At 40.9% G+C, this 21,040-nt stretch overlaps 1 protein-coding gene across 2 annotated transcripts in view; it reads right to left on the reverse strand.

Moving 5' to 3' along the window:
- Positions 1–21,040, reverse strand: part of KCNQ3 (potassium voltage-gated channel subfamily Q member 3) — a 269,993-nt gene that overhangs the window by 198,610 nt on the left and 50,343 nt on the right. The gene's annotated exons all lie outside the window — the stretch shown is intronic.

Consider the following 21,040-nt stretch of genomic DNA (forward strand, 5'->3'; position numbering starts at 1 on the left):
GCCCTGTCAGTCAGCCCAGTGTGGCCCCACAGGTCCCTCCCAGTAATGTTTGGAGCCGCGGCGCTCCATCCTTTACCTCCAGCGCCAATTACACTGGGCAGGCTTTCAAAAGGAGGAATGTGGTGCGGTTCAGGCACAGAGGTGCCAAGGAGGATCTGCCGGACAGGAGGCTGGTGGTCAGGGAGCTTCTGTGCCGCCAGATGGGGTTTGCGCCGGTTAATATCTTGGCGGTCATCAATCTGCCAGACAGACAGGGCTATGATATCAGCTTTAAGCTTATGTCTGATCTGGACAGATTCTGGGCCAATTTCCCCAAGTTCAGGGACGCTGATGGCTGGAATAAGTTCAGCTTCATTCCAATATCTAAGCCAGATACTGCCACGGTTAATATCATCTTTTGGAATGAGGCTGTTCCCCAGCAGAACATTGTGGTGTGGCTCCGGAGGCATTGTGACCTTGTCTCCGACCTCACCAAAAACAGGGATGAGGACGGTATATGGACCGGTGGATGGAAGGTGCTGGTGAAATTGCGCCAGCACAACAATATCACGGCTCACTTACCCAACTCCTTCTTTATCGGGAGGGAGAAGGGGGTTTGCTTCTACCCTGGGCAGCCACGAAAGTGTTTTAAGTGTGGTAAAGTGGGTCACCTGGCAAACACCTGTACCGTGGTAAAGTGCAGCCTGTGCGGGGAAGTCGGCCACTTAGCGGCAGATTGCCACAACATCAAGTGCAATCTCTGTGGGGAGATCGGCCACCCTCACAGGTACTGTCCTGATGCCTGGCACAATATATGCAAGCTCCTTCCTGATGAGGAGTTAGTGACAGGGACAGAGGCTCAGGAGGAGGAGGCTTTAATGTCAGGGACAGTACTGACCAGGTCAGAGGTCCACCAGGGGTCCGCTCAGGTAACATCAGAGCAGCTTTGTACAGAGGGGAGCATGGAGGTCGTCCCTCAGGTCCAGCAGCCACATGTAGCCACCACTTCAGTATCACCATCTCTAGCTGAAGAAAGTGGCTGTAATCAGGTAAAAAGGAAAAAAAAGGACAAGGCCTCCCGTAAACCTGAGGAGGAGTATGTCACTAGCCAGGGTGGCAGGAAAAAAGTCCAGAGTTCGGCAGGTGTGATGGTCGTGTCCAATAAGTTTGATGTTTTGTCTGAGTCTGATGGGGACTTGGAGGAAGAGATAAAAAGAATAGAGACTGAGTATGACAGGGACGTAGCGGACGATCCCCCTACAAAACGGAAGCCCGTACTTGCTGACACTGAGATACAGTCTGACATGGAGACCGGTGGTAGTCAGAACATCTGTGACCCAGACTTATGATGGCGGCTTTTACATCTCTGCTCCTCTGTTGTGGCATTGTGATGGCGGATTTCTCATTAAAAATAACATCCAGTAATGTGAACAGCATTAAGGTGAGGAGGACGAGGCACGCTGTCTATGACCATCTCCGATACCTGGACGCAGATGTCCTCTTTCTGCAGGAGACGAGGCTGACGACTCAGGGGCTCATGAGGGAGGCTGAGAGGGAATGGCGGTCTGGTCCCTCTTTTTGGTCACTGGCTGTGGAGTCGTACGCCAGGGTCGCCATTCTGTTTAACACCAGGGATGTGACAGTACATAGGATGACGGAGGTGGTAATGGGAAGGTGTCTGGTCATGGAAGTCACTGTCCATGGGAGGCGACTTAGGCTTATTAACATCTATGGGCCACAGACGGTGACTGACAGGATACAGTTATTTAATGATGTCAAGCCTTATCTGTTCACCTCTCTTCCAGTGATAATGGCGTGGGACTTTAATGCCATACTGACATCAGGTGACAGCTCCTCAGGTAGAACCGTGACGAGGGATGGTAGGATCTTGAATAACGTAGTCCTGCAGGCCGGATTAGGGGACGTCTTTAAACGGGGAGGTCGAAAGCCAAAATTAACTTATTCCTGCTCCAATAGAGGCAGTAGAATAGATCTGGCTTTTGTAAGTCCCATGGAAGTCATTGGTGCCATGAGTGAGAGAGTCGTCCCATACTCAGACCATCTTGCCCTATATTTCTGCCTGGGGGCCACTAAGCGAGCTGATGTTGGTAGGGGGTTATGGAGACTCAATTCCAGCCTCCTCCATGATGTCTCTGTCCAGAGTTGTGTCCACTCCCTTTTGCAGGGTCATCTACAGAGAGTGGACTTCTATGACAACATGGCCGACTGGTGGGAGGACGTCAAGGATGATATCAGATACCTCTTGAAGAGACTGTCAGTTAAGAAGGGCAGGAGTAAGTATAGCCAGTACCTAAGGCTGTGCAAAGAATTGGAGTCACTCTATTCGGAGGGTGGGGGTAACAAAGAGAAGATCGACCGGTTGAAATCTGAGATAAGGCAGTATCAGTACAGCAGGTATACCTCCTTGGTTCTTGAACGGGATTATGGGGTCTTAGGGGCACCTGATCCCTTTGAGAATTGCCGGGAGCGGGTGGCCAATAAATTGGTCACAGGTCTCATTGACTCCCAGGGTGTATTGCAGGAATCTCGGGAGGGTATCCTGGGGGTTGTGAAATCTTATTATACTGACTTGTTTCAGAGGAAGGCTTTGGATAAACATAAAATGACTCAATTCTTGGAGGCAACTCCAACGCCTGATACTAATGATCTGGACTTTTCTCCTTTGACAGCAGAATTAACGGTGGAGGAGGTTAAGGAGGCCATTGATAAGTTACATCTGAAGAAGGCACCAGGTCCGGATGGTATAACAGCAGAATTTTATAAGAAATTCAGAGACCTCCTGGCTCCAATTCTTGTGGATGTTTACAAAAATTGTCTAGAAAATCACCTGATGCCTCCATCCATGAGAGTGTCCTCATTAATTCTGCTGTCTAAAGGTAAGGAGCCGAGCGACATCAAGAACTGGAGGCCAATTGCCCTCTTGAATGTTGACAGGAAGATTCTGGCGAAGATCCTGTTTTCTAGGTTAGTCTGTTTGTCCCCGGCACTGTTGGTAGGCTCTCAGTTTGGCACGGTAAAAGGGCGGAACATCTCTGGAGCGGTCATCTCTATACGGGAGATGTTTGAGAGATGTAAAGCTCTGCGGTGTGGGAGATATGTTGTCAGTCTGGACCAAGCTAAAGCCTTTGACAGAGTTGATCATGATTATCTGTGGGCCACTTTGTCAAAGTACGGTATTCCGGGACAATTTGTGGATTGGCTGAAGACTTTGTACAGAGAGGCGGTGAGCTTTCCTCTGATTAATGGTTGGCAGGGTGGCACTTTTGGAGTTGAGGCGGGGGTGAGACAGGGCTGCCCGCTGAGTCCACTCCTGTATGTTTTTGCCATAGACTCGTTTCTGAGGTCACTGCAGGAGTGTAACTTTTGAGGGGTGCCGGTCCCCCACTGCTTGCCTCTGAAGGTGGTTGCCTACGCGGATGATGTGACGCTGGTGATATCTAATCCTCATGAGGTGCAGATGTTGTCTGCGGCCATCAGAAGTTACTCAGAGACCTCCGGGTCTCTGGTCAACCTTGAGAAGAGTCAAGCTCTGTGGACATTGCAATCTGACCCAGACTTTGATCTGCCGCAGTTTGTTAAGGCCTCCACCCATATCAAGATCTTAGGGGTGAAATTTGGGAGGGAAGATAATGCCAGCCTAAATTGGGAGGAAAAATTGGAGACCGGAAATGCAAAGGTTCAGCGATGGAAGAACTGGAGGCTGACTTACAGAGAAAGGGTTGCTATGTTGAAGACGTACCTGGTCCCCGTCTTCTTGTATGTCTCTGTCGTTTTTCCTTTGCCAGAATCCTTCTCGGCGAGGCTCCTCAGCCTGTTCTTCCAGCTCTTGTGGGGGAACAGGATGAACCTGATAAAGAGGGGAATAACGTACCTACGGCAGAGTGAGGGCGGGCTGGATATGTTAAATCCAAGGGTTTTCTTTGACTCCTTGTTTCTGAAAGTAAATTTTGGGAGCATGGATTCAAACAGTAGCTCCCTGTGGGCGAATAGTATCAGGTATTGGATATTGCCTTTTGCGGAATCTTGGGTGCGAGGCGGCAGTCTCAAGAGGAGGAGATGGACAGGTGACCACCTCCCCCAGTATCTGGAATATGGTCTGAAGTGTGTCAGGAAGTGGGGACTGGAGAAGTCCTACATTGAGAGTAATACGAGGAAAGATCTGTGTGCTCATATATGTAGGACTTTCTTCTACTCTCCACTGGCCCTAAGAGATTGTGCCACCAAGACTCTTCAGGACAGTCTCCGATTCCTCAACGGGAGGCGACTTCCAGCAAAGTTTTTTGACATTGCTTGGCTGTCGCTACATGGGAAGCTCTTTGTGAGGGGGAACTTAAAATATTTAAGTGTTTTGGATCGGAACTGTCCCCTTGGTTGTTAACAGGAGGAAACCATGGAGCATTTTATTTGTGATTGCTGGGGAGGTAGGGAAATATGGACGGAAGTATCGACCAAGCTGAAAATCCCCAGACTGCTGTCCCTGAAATACCCTGACATTATCTATGGAGTCCCATCCACTGACGGTAACATCGACAGGGGGACAATGTACCTGATCATTACCACCATTAAGTATTACCACTGGCACATGAGAACCCGAGTGTCTCTCCACAGCGAGCCCTTCCTTCCCGTCACCGCAGCCACAAAGATACAGTCCGAGCTCAGATGGGTAAGAGCGATAGAGATAAAGAAAAGTCAGAGTAATGAGAAACTGTGGAGGAATGTGTCTGTGGGATAATAACATGATCGTGTTACTAAAAGTGTTTATTTCATATTCTTCCTTCCACAGGAGTGAACTCTAAGTTACCTTTATTCCTAATGTATTAATTTAGTTCTATAATTATTGTCTGATGCATTCATGAGAATTTGTTTTGTATTAAGGAAGAATTCTGTTTATTGTAATTGTATTTGTTGGTTTTATACAATAAAAATTGCCCCTATGTACAAGAATATAACTACTATAACACTGCCCCTATGTACAAGAATATAACTACTACAATACTGCCCCTATGTGCAAGAATATAACTACTATAATACTGCCCCTATGTACAAGAATATAACTACTATAATACTGCCCCATGTACAAGAATATAACTACTATAATACTGCTCCCTATGTACAAGAATATAACTACTATAATACTGCTCCTCTGTACAAGAATATAACTACTATAATGCTGCTCTTATATACAAGAATATAACTACTATAATGCTGCTCCTATATAAAAGAATATAACTACTATAATACTGTCACTATGTACAAGAATATAACTACTACAATACTGCCCCTATGTACAAGAATATAACTACTATAATACTGCCCCTATGTGCAAGAATATAACTACTATAATACTGCCTCTATGTACAAGAATATAACTACTATAATACTGCCCCTACGTACAAGAATATAACTACTATAATACTGCCCCTATGTACAAGAATATAACTACTATAATACTGCTCCTATGTGCAAGAACATAACTACTATAATACTGCCCCTATGTACAAGAATATAACTACTACAATACTGCCCCTATGTACAAGAATATAACTACTATAATACTGCTCCTATGTACAAGAATATAACTACTATAATACTGCTCCTATGTACAAGAATATAACTACTATAATACTGCCCCTATGTACAAGAATATAACTACTATAATACTGCTCCTATGTACAAGAATATAACTACTATAATACTGCCCCTATGTACAAGAATCTAACTACTATAATACTGCCCCTATGTACAAGAATATAACTACTACAATACTGCCCCTATGTGCAAGAATATAACTACTATAATACTGCCCCTATGTATAAGAATATAACTACTATAATACTGCCTCTATGTACAAGAATATAACTACTATAATACTGCTCCTATGTACAAGAATATAACTACTATAATGCTGCTCCTATATACAAGAATATAACTACTATAATACTGCTCCGCCTCCTATGTGCAAGAATATAAGTACTATAATACTGCTCCTATGTACAAGAATGTAACTACTACAATACTGCCCCTATGTACAAGAATATAACTACTATAATACTGCTCCTATGTACAAGAATATAACTACTGTAATGCTGCTCCTATATACAAGAATATAACTACTATAATGCTGCTCCTATATACAAGAATATAACTACTATAATACTGCCCCTATGTACAAGAATATAACTACTATAATACTGCCCCTATGTACAAGAATATATCTACTATAATACTGCCCCTATGTACAAGAATATAACTACTATAATACTGCATCTATGTACAAGAATATAACTACTATAATACTGCTCCTATGTACAAGAATATAACTACTATAATGCTGCTCCTATATACAAGAATATAACTACTATAATACTGCTCCTATGTACAAGAATATAACTACTATAATACTGCCCCTATGTACAAGAAAATAACTACTATAATACTGCTCCTATGTACAAGAATATAACTACTATAATACTGCCCCTATGTACAAGAATGTAACTACTATAATACTGCCCCTAAGTACAAGAATATAACTACTACAATACTGCCTCTATGTACAAGAATATAACTACTATAATACTGCCCCTATGTACAAAAATATAACTACTATAATACTGCCCCTATGTACAAGAATATAACTACTATAATACTGCTCCTATGTACAAGAATATAACTACTATAATACTGCCTCATATGTCCAAGAATATAACTACTATAATACTGCCCCTATGTACAAGAATATAACTACTATAATACTGCTCCTATGTACAAGAATATAACTACTATAATGCTGCTCCTATATACAAGAATATAACTACTATAATGCTGCTCCTATATAAAAGAATATAACTACTATAATACTGCCCCTATGTACAAGAATATAACTACTACAATACTGCCCCTATGTACAAGAATATAACTACTATAATACTGCCCCTATGTACAAGAATATAACTACTATAATGCTGCTCCTATATACAAGAATATAACTACTATAATACTGCTCCTATGTACAAGAATATAACTACTATAATACTGCCCCTATGTACAAGAATATAACTACTACAATACTGCCCCTATGTACAAGAATATAACTACTATAATACTGCTCCTATATACAAGAATATAACTACTATAATACTGCTCCTATGTACAAGAATATAACTACTACAATACTGCCCCTATGTACAAGAATATAACTACTATAATACTGCCTCTATGTACAAGAATATAACTACTATAATGCTGCTCCTATATACAAGAATATAACTACTATAATACTGCCCCTATGTACAAGAATATAACTACTACAATACTGCCCCTATGTACAAGAATATATCTACTATAATACTGCCCCTATGTACAAGAATATAACTACTATAATACTGCATCTATGTACAAGAATATAACTACTATAATACTGCTCCTATGTACAAGAATATAACTACTATAATGCTGCTCCTATATACAAGAATATAACTATTATAATACTGCTCCTATGTACAAGAATATAACTACTATAATACTGCCCCTATGTACAAGAAAATAACTACTATAGTACTGCTCCTATGTACAAGAATATAACTACTATAATACTGCCCCTATGTACAAGAATGTAACTACTATAATACTACCCCTAAGTACAAGAATATAACTACTACAATACTGCCCCTATGTGCAAGAATATAACTACTACAATACTGCCCCTATGTGCAAGAATATAACTACTATAATACTGCTCCTATGTACAAGAATATAACTACTATATTGCTGCTCCTATATACAAGAATATAACTACTATAATGCTGCTCCTATATACAAGACTATAACTACTATAATACTGCCCCTATGTACAAGAATATAACTACTACAATACTGCCCCTATGTACAAGAATATAACTACTATAATACTGCCCCTATGTACAAAAATATAACTACTATAATACTGCCTATATGTACAAGAATATAACTACTATAATACTGCTCCTATGTACAAGAATATAACTACTATAATGCTGCTCCTATATACAAGAATATAACTACTATAATACTGCCCCTATGTACAAGAATATAACTACTATAATACTGCTCCTATGTACAAGAATATAACTACTATAATACTGCCTCCTATGTACAAGAATATAACTACTATAATACTGCTCCTATGTACAAGAATATAACTACTATAATGCTGCTCCTATATACAAGAATATAACTACTATAATGCTGCTCCTATATAAAAGAATATAACTACTATAATACTGCCCCTATGTACAAGAATATAACTACTATAATACTGCATCTATGTACAAGAATATAACTACTATAATACTGCTCCTATGTACAAGAATATAACTACTATAATGCTGCTCCTATATACAAGAATATAACTACTATAATACTGCTCCTATGTACAAGAATATAACTACTATAATACTGCCCCTATGTACAAGAAAATAACTACTATAATACTGCTCCTATGTACAAGAATATAACTACTATAATACTGCCCCTATGTACAAGAATGTAACTACTATAATACTACCCCTAAGTACAAGAATATAACTACTACAATACTACCCCTATGTGCAAGAATATAACTACTACAATACTGCCCCTATGTGCAAGAATATAACTACTATAATACTGCCTCTATGTACAAGAATATAACTACTATAATACTGCTCCTATGTACAAGAATATAACTACTATATTGCTGCTCCTATATACAAGAATATAACTACTATAATGCTGCTCCTATATACAAGAATATAACTACTATAATACTGCCCCTATGTACAAGAATATAACTACTACAATACTGCCCCTATGTACAAGAATATAACTACTATAATACTGCCCCTATGTACAAGAATATAGCTACTATAATACTGCCTCAATGTACAAGAATATAACTACTATAATACTGCTCCTATGTACAAGAATATAACTACTATAATACTGCTCCTATGTACAAGAATTTAACTATTATAATACTGCCTCCTATGTACAAGAATATAACTACTATAATACTGCCCCTATGTGCAAGAATATAACTACTACAATACTGCCCCTATGTGCAAGAATATAACAACTATAATACTGCTCCTATGTACAAGAATATAACTACTATAATACTGCCGCTATGTACAAGAATATAACTACTATAATACTGCTCCTATGTACAAGAATATAACTACTATAATGCTGCTCCTATATACAAGAATATAACTACTATAATGCTGCTCCTACAGTATATACAAGAATATAACTACTACAATACTGCCCCTATGTACAAGAATATAACTACTATAAAACTGCCCCTATGTACAAGAATATAACTACTATAATACTGCCTCTATGTACAAGAATATAACTACTATAATACTGCTCCGCCTCCTATGTACAAGAATATAACTACTATAATGCTGCTCCTATATACAAGAATATAACTACTATAAAACTGCCCCTATGTACAAGAATATAACTACTATAATACTGCTCCTATGTACAAGAATATAACTAATATAATACTGCCTCCTATGTACAAGAATATAACTACTATAATACTGCTCCTATGTACAAGAATATAACTACTATAATACTGCTCCCATGTACAAGAATATAACTACTATAATGCTGCTCCTATATACAAGAATATAACTACTATAATACTGCTCCTATGTACAAGAATATAACTACTATAATACTGCTCCTATGTTCAAGAATATAACTACTATAATACTGCCCCTATGTAGAAGAATATAACTACTATAATACTGCCATCTATGTACAAGAATATAACTGCTATAATACTGCTCTTATGTACAAGAATATAACTACTATAATACTGCCCCTATGTACAAGAATATAACTACTATAATACTGCTTCTATGTACAAGAATATAACTACTGTAATACTGCCCCCTATGTACAAGAATATAACTACTATAATACTGCCCCTATGTACAAGAATATAACTACTATAATACTGCTCCCATGTACAAGAATATAACTACTATAATGCTGCTCCTATATACAAGAATATAACTACTATAATACTGCTCCTATGTACAAGAATATAACTACTATAATACTGCTCCTTTGTACAAGAATATAACTACTATAATACTGCTCCTATGTTCAAGAATATAACTACTATAATACTGCCCCTATGTACAAGAATATAACTACTATAATACTGCCATCTATGTACAAGAATATAACTGCTATAATACTGCTCTTATGTACAAGAATATAACTACTATAATACTGCCCCTATGTACAAGAATATAACTACTATAATACTGCTTCTATGTACAAGAATATAACTACTGTAATACTGCCCCCTATGTACAAGAATATAACTACTATAATACTGCCCCTATGTACAAGAATATAACTACTATAATACTGCTCCCATGTACAAGAATATAACTACTATAATGCTGCTCCTATATACAAGAATATAACTACTATAATACTGCTCCTATGTACAAGAATATAACTACTATAATACTGCTCCTTTGTACAAGAATATAACTACTATAATACTGCTCCTATGTTCAAGAATATAACTACTATAATACTGCCCCTATGTACAAGAATATAACTACTATAATAGTGCCTCTATGTACAAGAATATAACTACTATAATACTGCTCCTGTGACGATACTGGCCAAATACGTCCAAGAGTGGACCCTCTGGGTCGTGGATCTGGAGCCCCTGGGCCGAGCTCACCAGGTGAAGACCGACCCCTGTACAGGGATCGTTAGGGGCAGGACCGCAGGGGGCAGAACCGCGACAGCCGGTACCAGGAGGGACGGCTCGAAGGACAGGCAGGCAGAACAAGAGTACTAGGAGGGAACAGCGGAAGGCACTGGGCAGGAGTCCTCAGAGGAAAGACGGAGCGGAAGGGACTGGGCAGAGACAGACAGACAGAAGTGGACAGGACACAAGGCACACAGGGGGAAGTAGCCCAAGGCAGAAGGACAGGCAGGTACACTAGAGCAGATATGCGGCCGATGAGTGCAGGGAAGCCACACAATCACCAGGCGCCCTCAGAATAGGGCGGACGCCTGATATACCCTGAGGCAGGAAGTACGTCCTACAGACCCGCCCCTCAGCGACGCCCCCCACTAGCGGAAGAGAGCGGGGGAACGCGCGTGCGCGGCCTAAGGTCGGCGCGGGGACCCGCAGCAGAGCGGAAGTGCGTGTGGACAGGAGCGCGCAGGTGAGGGGATGCCGCGGCGGGCACCGCCGCTGAAGGGGCATCGGCGGGCACGGCCGCCGATGTCACAGCTCCTATGTACAAGAATATAACTACTATAATGCTGCTCCTATATACAAGAATATAATTACTATAATGCTGCTCCTATATATAAGAATATAACTACTATAATACTGCTCCTATGTACAAGAATATAACTACTATAATACTGCCCCCTATGTACAAGAATATAACTACTATAATACTGCCCCTATGTACAAGAATATAACTACTATAATACTGCTCCCATGTACAAGAATATAACTACTATAATGCTGCTCCTATATACAAGAATATAACTACTATAATACTGCTCCTATGTACAAGAATATAACTACTATAATACTGCTCCTATGTTCAAGAATATAACTACTATAATAATGCCCCTATGTACAAGAATATAACTACTATAATACTGCCTTTATGTACAAGAATATAACTACTATAATACTGCCCCTATGTACAAGAATATAACTACTATAATACTGCTCCTATGTACAAGAATATAACTACTATAATACTGCTCCTATGTACAAGAATATAACTACTATAATACTGCCCCTCTGTATAACAATATAACTACTATAATACTGCCCCTATGTACAAGAATATAACTACTATAATACTGCTCCTATGTACAAGAATATAACTACTATAATACTGCTCCTATGTACAAGAATATAACTACTATAATACTGCCCCCTATGTACAAGAATATAACTACTATAATACTGCCCCTATGTACAAGAATATAACTACTATAATACTGCTCCCATGTACAAGAATATAACTACTATAATGCTGCTCCTATATACAAGAATATAATTACTATAATGCTGCTCCTATATATAAGAATATAACTACTATAATACTGCTCCTATGTACAAGAATATAACTACTATAATACTGCCCCCTATGTACAAGAATATAACTACTATAATACTGCCCCTATGTACAAGAATATAACTACTATAATACTGCTCCCATGTACAAGAATATAACTACTATAATGCTGCTCCTATATACAAGAATATAACTACTATAATACTGCTCCTATGTACAAGAATATAACTACTATAATGCTGCTCCTATATACAAGAATATAATTACTATAATGCTGCTCCTATATATAAGAATATAACTACTATAATACTGCTCCTATGTACAAGAATATAACTACTATAATACTGCCCCCTATGTACAAGAATATAACTACTATAATACTGCCCCTATGTACAAGAATATAACTACTATAATACTGCTCCCATGTACAAGAATATAACTACTATAATGCTGCTCCTATATACAAGAATATAACTACTATAATACTGCTCCTATGTACAAGAATATAACTACTATAATACTGCTCCTATGTTCAAGAATATAACTACTATAATAATGCCCCTATGTACAAGAATATAACTACTATAATACTGCCTTTATGTACAAGAATATAACTACTATAATACTGCCCCTATGTACAAGAATATAACTACTATAATACTGCTCCTATGTACAAGAATATAACTACTATAATACTGCTCCTATGTACAAGAATATAACTACTATAATACTGCCCCTCTGTATAACAATATAACTACTATAATACTGCCCCTATGTACAAGAATATAACTACTATAATACTGCTCCTATGTACAAGAATATAACTACTATAATACTGCTCCTATGTACAAGAATATAACTACTATAATACTGCCCCCTATGTACAAGAATATAACTACTATAATACTGCCCCTATGTACAAGAATATAACTACTATAATACTGCTCCCATGTACAAGAATATAACTACTATAATGCTGCTCCTATATACAAGAATATAATTACTATAATGCTGCTCCTATATATAAGAATATAACTACTATAATACTGCTCCTATGTACAAGAATATAACTACTATAATACTGCCCCCTATGTACAAGAATATAACTACTATAATACTGCCCCTATGTACAAGAATATAACTACTATAATACTGCTCCCATGTACAAGAATATAACTACTATAATGCTGCTCCTATATACAAGAATATAACTACTATAATACTGCTCCTATGTACAAGAATATAACTACTATAATACTGCTCCTATGTTCAAGAATATAACTACTATAATAATGCCCCTATGTACAAGAATATAACTACTATAATACTGCCTTTATGTACAAGAATATAACTACTATAATACTGCCCCTATGTACAAGAATATAACTACTATAATACTGCTCCTATGTACAAGAATATAACTACTATAATACTGCTCCTATGTACAAGAATATAACTACTATAATACTGCCCCTCTGTATAACAATATAACTACTATAATACTGCCCCTATGTACAAGAATATAACTACTATAATACTGCTCCTATGTACAAGAATATAACTACTATAATACTGCTCCTATGTACAAGAATATAACTACTATAATACTGCTCCTATGTACAAGAATATAACTACTATAATACTGCTCCTATGTACAAGAGTATAACTACTATAATACTGCTCCTATGTACAAGAATATAACTACTATAATATTGCTCCTATGTACAGGAATACAACTACTGTAATACTCATTCTCCATCATTCAGTGTGTAGCATGTGATGCGGGGATTGCAGGCCATCCACACTTCATACAATGATTATGTCTTCTCATATTCCCATCTTGCCTTCATAGATAATGAGTTTTTATCTTTTGTTTCCGTCACGTCGCTCTTCTTATTAACAGACGAGTGTATCGCAGTGATGACAGAACACGGTCACACTTCATGGTGACAAGTCTTAATTATGAAGCTGCGGTCTTAACCCTTTAAATTGATTTCTGGTACTTCACCGATATCTGGACAGCATGACAAGCGGTTTGAACGCTGAAATTACTCCCGTATCTTAATTAACTAGCAAATTAAAAATAAAAATGAACCTTTACCACTGGGGATGTGACCAGATGGACGGATTGAGTGGAAAGCGCCTTTACGCTGGCCGCCTCATAACAGAGATATGCTCCCGTGTTCTTCAGACAATTCAGAGCATCATCGTCTTGTCAAGAGTCCTGATTTGGAGAGGCCAAAAAATGGCCACCAAATGGAGAGGGGCAGAAGAAAAATAGGCATTTGGGGGCTGTATCTTGTCATTTAAAGGGGATTCCTGTTGCTCTCAGCATATGAATATATGAAGTTGGTGCCGATGTATGGAGTAGACACAGTGAACTCACTATAAATTATTTTATTGAAAAAGCAGAATATTTATTTTCCTCACTTATATAGCACCATTAATTTCCACAGACATCATAGCTCTCCCCATTGGGGCTCAAAATCTAAATTCTCTATCAGTATATGTTTGGAGTGTGGAAGGAAATTGGAGAACCTGGAAGAAGCCCATGCAAACATGGAGAACTCCTTGCAGATGTCGTCCTTGGTGGAACTTGATCCCTGGACCCCAACAATGCAACGGTGCTGACCACCGAGCCACCGTGCCGTGTCATCTTGTCGCCTTCCTGGCCCCTCTCCCCACGAAAAAAAGAATAATAATCAGGAAGTTTTAAGGACGGTGTCTGAAAAGTTATTACTGAAAAGGAAAACTCGCCCTGCAAAAAAAAGAAGCCGTCTCAGTAAAATATAAGAAAAAGAACTATACAAGTATAGTATCAAACATAAACGTACTGACGGCAGACTGACGTTACCAGGTCATCGCTGGCGAGCGCTAAAGAAAGCCAAATTACAATGGCAGAAGTGATTTTTTTTTTTCACCATTTCAGTCCAGATAGCGCGTTTCTCAGGACGTTATATGGTAAAGTAAACGGCGCGGTTGGGGAAGCATGAATCAGATGACAGGTCTCATTTCAAGGTCTTGTCCGTGAGGAGATAAAGGGATTTGTACAGGTCGATAGTCAGGACCAGGCAAACCTACACAGACTCCAGGACACGTTAGGCTTGTGATCCATGCCGGTCTGATATAAAAGCTGCTGTACATCTGGAAAGTGTAGTATGAGGGAGGAGGTGAGCTGTGACATCACCTACTGTGAATGGTGGATCCTGTTATCTACTGGATATAGAGGTGATATCACTGATTGTACAGGAGGAGGAGGTGAGTTTTGATATCACTTATTGTGAATGGTGGATCCTGTGTTATCTACATTAGTTGTTTTCAGTCATTATACAGGAGGAGGTGAGCTGTGACATCACCTATAGTGAATGGTGGATCCTGTGTCATCTACTTTATATTGAGGTTATCAGTCATTGTACAGGAGGAGGAGGTGAGCTGTGACATCATATACTGTGAATGGTGGATCCTGTGTTATCTACTGTATATAGAGGTGATGTCAGTCATTAAAGAGGAAGGGGAGGAGATGAGCTCTGACATCACTTACTGTGAATGGTAGATTCTGAGATATCAACTGTATATAGAGATGTTACAATTTTATGTAATCCTGACAGCAGGGGCGGGCACTGACAGCTTGGAGCCCCTGTGCAAGAAATGCGTCTGGGCCCCTTTCCTTCTATGGTGACAAAGCTATATATATATATATATATATATATAGCCACACACACATACATGTATATATAATACATAGTCTCCTTTATTATGTATATTGATGTCCCTTATACAGTGCCCTCTCTTCTTATGTATAGCACCGTCCCTTACATGTTGGATTATATAAAGCCCTGTTTTTTATTGCATACCGTCCTGTCTTGTTAGCTGTATAATGCAATGATGACTGATGGAGCATGGGAAAGCTTCCTTTCTAATGGAGGAGCTGATGGACTGGTAGTCTGTTCACCGGCTTCTCCATCAGCAGTCATTTTATATCTAACAAGAGAGGGGACTATGTAATAAAAGAGGGCGCTGTGAATAACAAAATTAGCAAGAATACACTATGTAAGAGACAGCACTATACATAACAGAAGAGGAAGCTAAATAATAAGGGACGGCACCATGTATAACTAGAGAGGATGGTACGAAATAAGGGAAGGTGTTATACATAATAAAAGAGGAAACTATGTAACTAAGGATGGTGTTATACAGAATTAGTGAGTACACTATATACTAAGGGACTGTGTCATATAATAAGTAAGTATACTATATGCTAAGGGACTGTGGTATACATAATAAGTATGTATATTATATGCTAAGGGACTGTGTTATACATAATAAGTACGTACCCTATATACTAAGGGACTTTGTTAGACATAGTAAGTGAGTGCAATATATACTAAGGGACTGTGTTAGAAATAATAAGCGATAATGTCTTCCTCCACCTCCCCCTGTTCCTAAGGCCATAATATGGTCCCCTTCCTCCCATTCCAATCCCCCACACCCCTCATTGTCCTCCTCCCCCCACATCCCATTATTGTCCTCTCCCCCACCCCATCATTGCCCTCTTCACCACCTCCATCATTGCCTTCGCCCCACCACTATCTTTGCTTTCTCCCCCACCACTCCCATCATTGCCCATTCCACTTCCATCATTTCCTCCTCCCCCACAACCCCCATTATTGCCCTTTCCACCACCATCATTGCATTCTCCCCTACCACCCCACCATCATTTATTTTTCCCTATCACCCCATCATTGCCCTTTCCACCACCACCATCATTGCCTTCTCCCCTACCACCCCATCATTGCCTTCTCCATCACACCTATTATTGCCCTTTCCACCACCTCCATCATTGCCTTCTCCCCATCATTGTCTTCTCCCCATAACCCCCATCATTGCCTTCTCCCCATCACCCTATCATTACCATCTCTCCATCACTACCATCATTGCCTTCTCCATCACGCCCATCATTCCCCTCTCCTCCACCTACACACACACACACACAGCACCATTGACCTCTGTGTTGTTATAAATGGGTCACCGAGGAGAATAGCAGGCCCACGCTAAGCCACAGAAAACAAGAGAGGTTGTAACTAAGCGGATTGCAGACCCCTGATCCTGTCCACACAACTAGCAGCAGCCGTGGAGTGTACCTACGATGATCCTAGATGCCTCGGCACAGCCGGAGAGCTAACTAAGCCTAAAGCAAGAATGGGGAAATCTAAACTGCCCCGGAGCAGACACAAAAGGAATAGATAGCCCCCAAACATATATTGTCGGTGAGACAAGATGAAAACACAAACGCAGGCATAACAATAGACTGAGTAAACGATGGGGCCCACACTGACTAGACAGGACAGGAAAGGAAAGACACTGTCTGCAATCACGCAAAAAACCCTGCAAAAGTCCAACACTTCTGATGCACAAAAAACACTGAAGTCGCACGACTTCGCCTCCACTATATCAGCACTCTGGTATATTCTGAAAGCAAAGCAAAAAGAGACCAATATAACAGGGGACAAAACAAACTGGCACAAGCAGTAACATATGGGCGGTGATTCAGCACAGCCCCAGCCGGAGCTGGCTGACCCGCACAAAGCAGAGATAGACAAAAGGAGATCAAATGCAAATAGAGTAGCAAATGAACCACTTAGCTGAACATGCAGGGACAGAGCAGGAGACATCATCCCTCAGGAGGCACAGGAAGAAAATCACCAGCAGGGATAGAGGGAGTTGGCTGTCTTAAATCCCAATCTGAAACCCCAGATCTCCAATCGTCTTCCTCATTATCAGGTGGCAAGCCTCTGCAATCAGATCAGCTCCACTACCTCCAGTAACCACCAGAGGGAGCCCAGAAAGAGACCTCGCAACCCCTCTGTCAATCTGACCAGCTCCACCACCCTCAGCAATCACCAGAGGGAAGCCAGAGAGAGAACTCACAACAGTACCCCCCCTTGAGGAGGGGTCACCGAACCCTCATCCATGCCACCAGGCCCGTCAGGATGGGCCCGGTGAAAAGCACGAACCAATCTTTCGGCATGAATGTCAGAAGCAGAGACCCAAGAATTATCCTCCTGGAATACATTATGAATCTTAAAACGTAACTGGAAGAGCCAAACGGAAAGAAACGGGATTAAGGATTTTCAAAATCTTATAAGGTCAAATGAATCTTCGCTTGAATTTTGGAGACGCAACCTTCATAGGAATATTCTTTGAAGACAACCAAATCATATCACCCACTTTAAACTGGGGACCAATGGTCCTATGCCAGTTGGAAAACCGTTGGGCTTTTTCCTGAGAGTGGGACAACTTATTCACCACTTGGTCCCAAATCTGATGCATTCTCTCTACCACAGAATCCACACTTGGGCAGGCCGAAGATTTCACCTGCCCTGAAGAAAATCGAGGATGAAACCCAAAGTTACAGAAAAAGGGCGTCATCAAAATAGGAGAACTAGCCCTATTGTTTAGCGCAAATTTGGCCAAGGGCAAGAATGAGACCCAGTCATCCTGATCAGCAGATATAAAACATCTCAAATAGGATTCCAAAGTCTGGTTTGTTCTCTCAGTCTGCCCATTGGTCTGAGGATGAAATGCAGAGGAGAAAGATAACTGAATTCCCAGTTTGTAACAAAAAGCTCTCCAAAATCTGGAAACAAACTGGACTCCTCTGTCCAACACAATGTTCTCAGGAATCCCGTGCAACCGAGCCACCTGTTGTAAAAACAAGGGCACCAACTCAGAAGAAGATGGCAACTTTGGGAGTGGTACAAGATGGACCATCTTAGAAAATCTATCACAGATCACCCAGATGACAGTCATCCTCTGAGAGACAGGAAGATCAGAAATAAAATCCATTGAGATATGAGTCCATGACCTCCTGGGTACCGGCAGGGGCATCAACAACCCACTAGAACGAGAACAGGGCTTGGACCGAGAACAAGTTCCACAGGACTGCACAAAATTCCTAACATCACAAGATAAGGCAGGCCACTAGAAAGACCGACTCAGCAAATCTCTGGTACCAAAAATACCTGGATGACCAGCCAACGCGGAGCAATGAATTTCAGACATTACTCTTTTCCTCCACTTGTCAGGGACATACAATTTTCCCATAGGACAGCATTCAGGTTTGTTCTCCTGAAATTCCTCCACGGCACGTCTCAAATCGGATGAGATGGCGGAAAGAACTACACCCTCATTTAGAATGGTAGTAGGCTTGGTCACATCAAGAGAATCCGCAAAGAAACTCCTAGAAAGGGTGTCCGCCTTAACATTCTTAGTGCCGGGAAGAAAAGAGACCACAAAATTAAAACGGGTGAAAAACCAGGCCCACCTAGCCTGTCTAGGATTCAAGCGTTTGGCTGATTCAAGATAAATCAAATTCTTGTGGTCGGTGAGGACCGCAACTTGATGACTAGCTCCCTCCAACCAATGTCTCCACTCTTCAAATGCCCATTTGATGGCCAACAATTCCCGATTCCCCACGTCATAATTACGTTCAGATGGGGAGAATTTTTGAGAAAAGAAGGCACAGGGATTCATCTTAGAAGTCACCGGATCTCTTTGGGACAAAACAGCTCCTGCACCAATCTCAGAAGCATCTGGGTCGCCCTCCCAGGGCTGTGGGGTACTCGGTACCGGGCCGGTCTCTCAGAGGGGAATGTCACAGCAGCGGTGACTCGGTCCGTGGCCCTGGGCGCCCATGTAAAAAGGGGTGTGAGTGGTGAAATAAAGTTTATGAGTGATTCGTGATGCCACCTGTGGTGTTCGGCAATGAAGGTGTTAAGCCGACTCTGCAGACAGATCCTCTGGGACAGATGGTGTAGTGCAGCAAAGATGTTGTAGCCCTCCACAGGCAGGGCTGTTGGTCCCAGGGCAGTGTAGATAGGTGTTGGGGAAGAGGGTGCAGTGTCAGGCACAGAGATGAAGCAGTGCTGAAGAAGCTGCAGGAAGAAGGCACAGCGGAATGTAGTTTCTTTACCTTTACTTGTAAGTGCAGTCCAGGGTCCAGATTACAGATGGCACAGGAGCTGATTAGCCTGGAAGCAAGTTAGGAATCTCTCTGTCAGACGGATTGTGTAGTCTCCTCTCTACGCTTACTTGAGGTACATGCAGTACAGTGTTACACTGACGTTCCTCCTTCTTCCCTTTTGGATCTACCTCGTATGGCAGACAGCTGTAGCCCTCTATCTCTCTTGGCTCACCCTTCGCTGTTGTGCCTCCGAGTCTTAGTTGGGAATAGAGAATTTACAGCTTCCTATTCCTCTGGTTTCTGTTGCAGGACCTTCAGTATCCATACAACCATGGAGACCAGGCTCCAGATCATGCGCTATCACTGGGAGGGAGCTCTCTATCCTCAGCTCAACCTCCAGCTTCTCTCCACACGTCTACACTCTTTGCCCTCCTCACACTAACTAACTAATTTCCCCTCCTGGCCCTCAGAGCGCGCTCCTCCCCCAATTCTGGTTCAGAGCTCCCTCTGCTGGCCTGGAGTGGGAACTGTGATGCATGACAAGGTTAACTGCTAGAGAGACCCTTCATCGTTTTCAAGCCTGACATCACCCTCCCTGGAGGAAGGCAATGCCAGTGTGGCGACCATACTCCTGGGGGCGCCACACATCTACTTCCACCTGAAATGGGAGTGAGGCATCAGGTTGCCGTAGAACCGGAGCAGAAGTGAATTTCCGCTTAAGCTCCTGAAATTCCGAAACTGCCTCTGGAGATCAATTCACCACATCAGCGCCCTTTTTGGTCAAATCAGTCAGTGGTTTAACAATACCAGAAAAATTACTTATAAATTTACGGTAGAAATTAGCAAATCCCAAAAACTTCTGGAGAGCCTTCAAAGAAGTAGGCTGAACCGAATCATAAATGGCCTGTACCTTGGCCCGGTCCATTTCAATAGTCGATGGAGACAAAATGAATCCCAAAAATAAAAT

This window comes from Dendrobates tinctorius, unplaced genomic scaffold, assembly GCF_039654945.1.
Source record: "Dendrobates tinctorius isolate UK_male_01 unplaced genomic scaffold, ASM3965494v1 ptg000116l, whole genome shotgun sequence".
In the NCBI taxonomy this organism is placed as follows: Eukaryota; Metazoa; Chordata; class Amphibia; order Anura; family Dendrobatidae; genus Dendrobates; species Dendrobates tinctorius.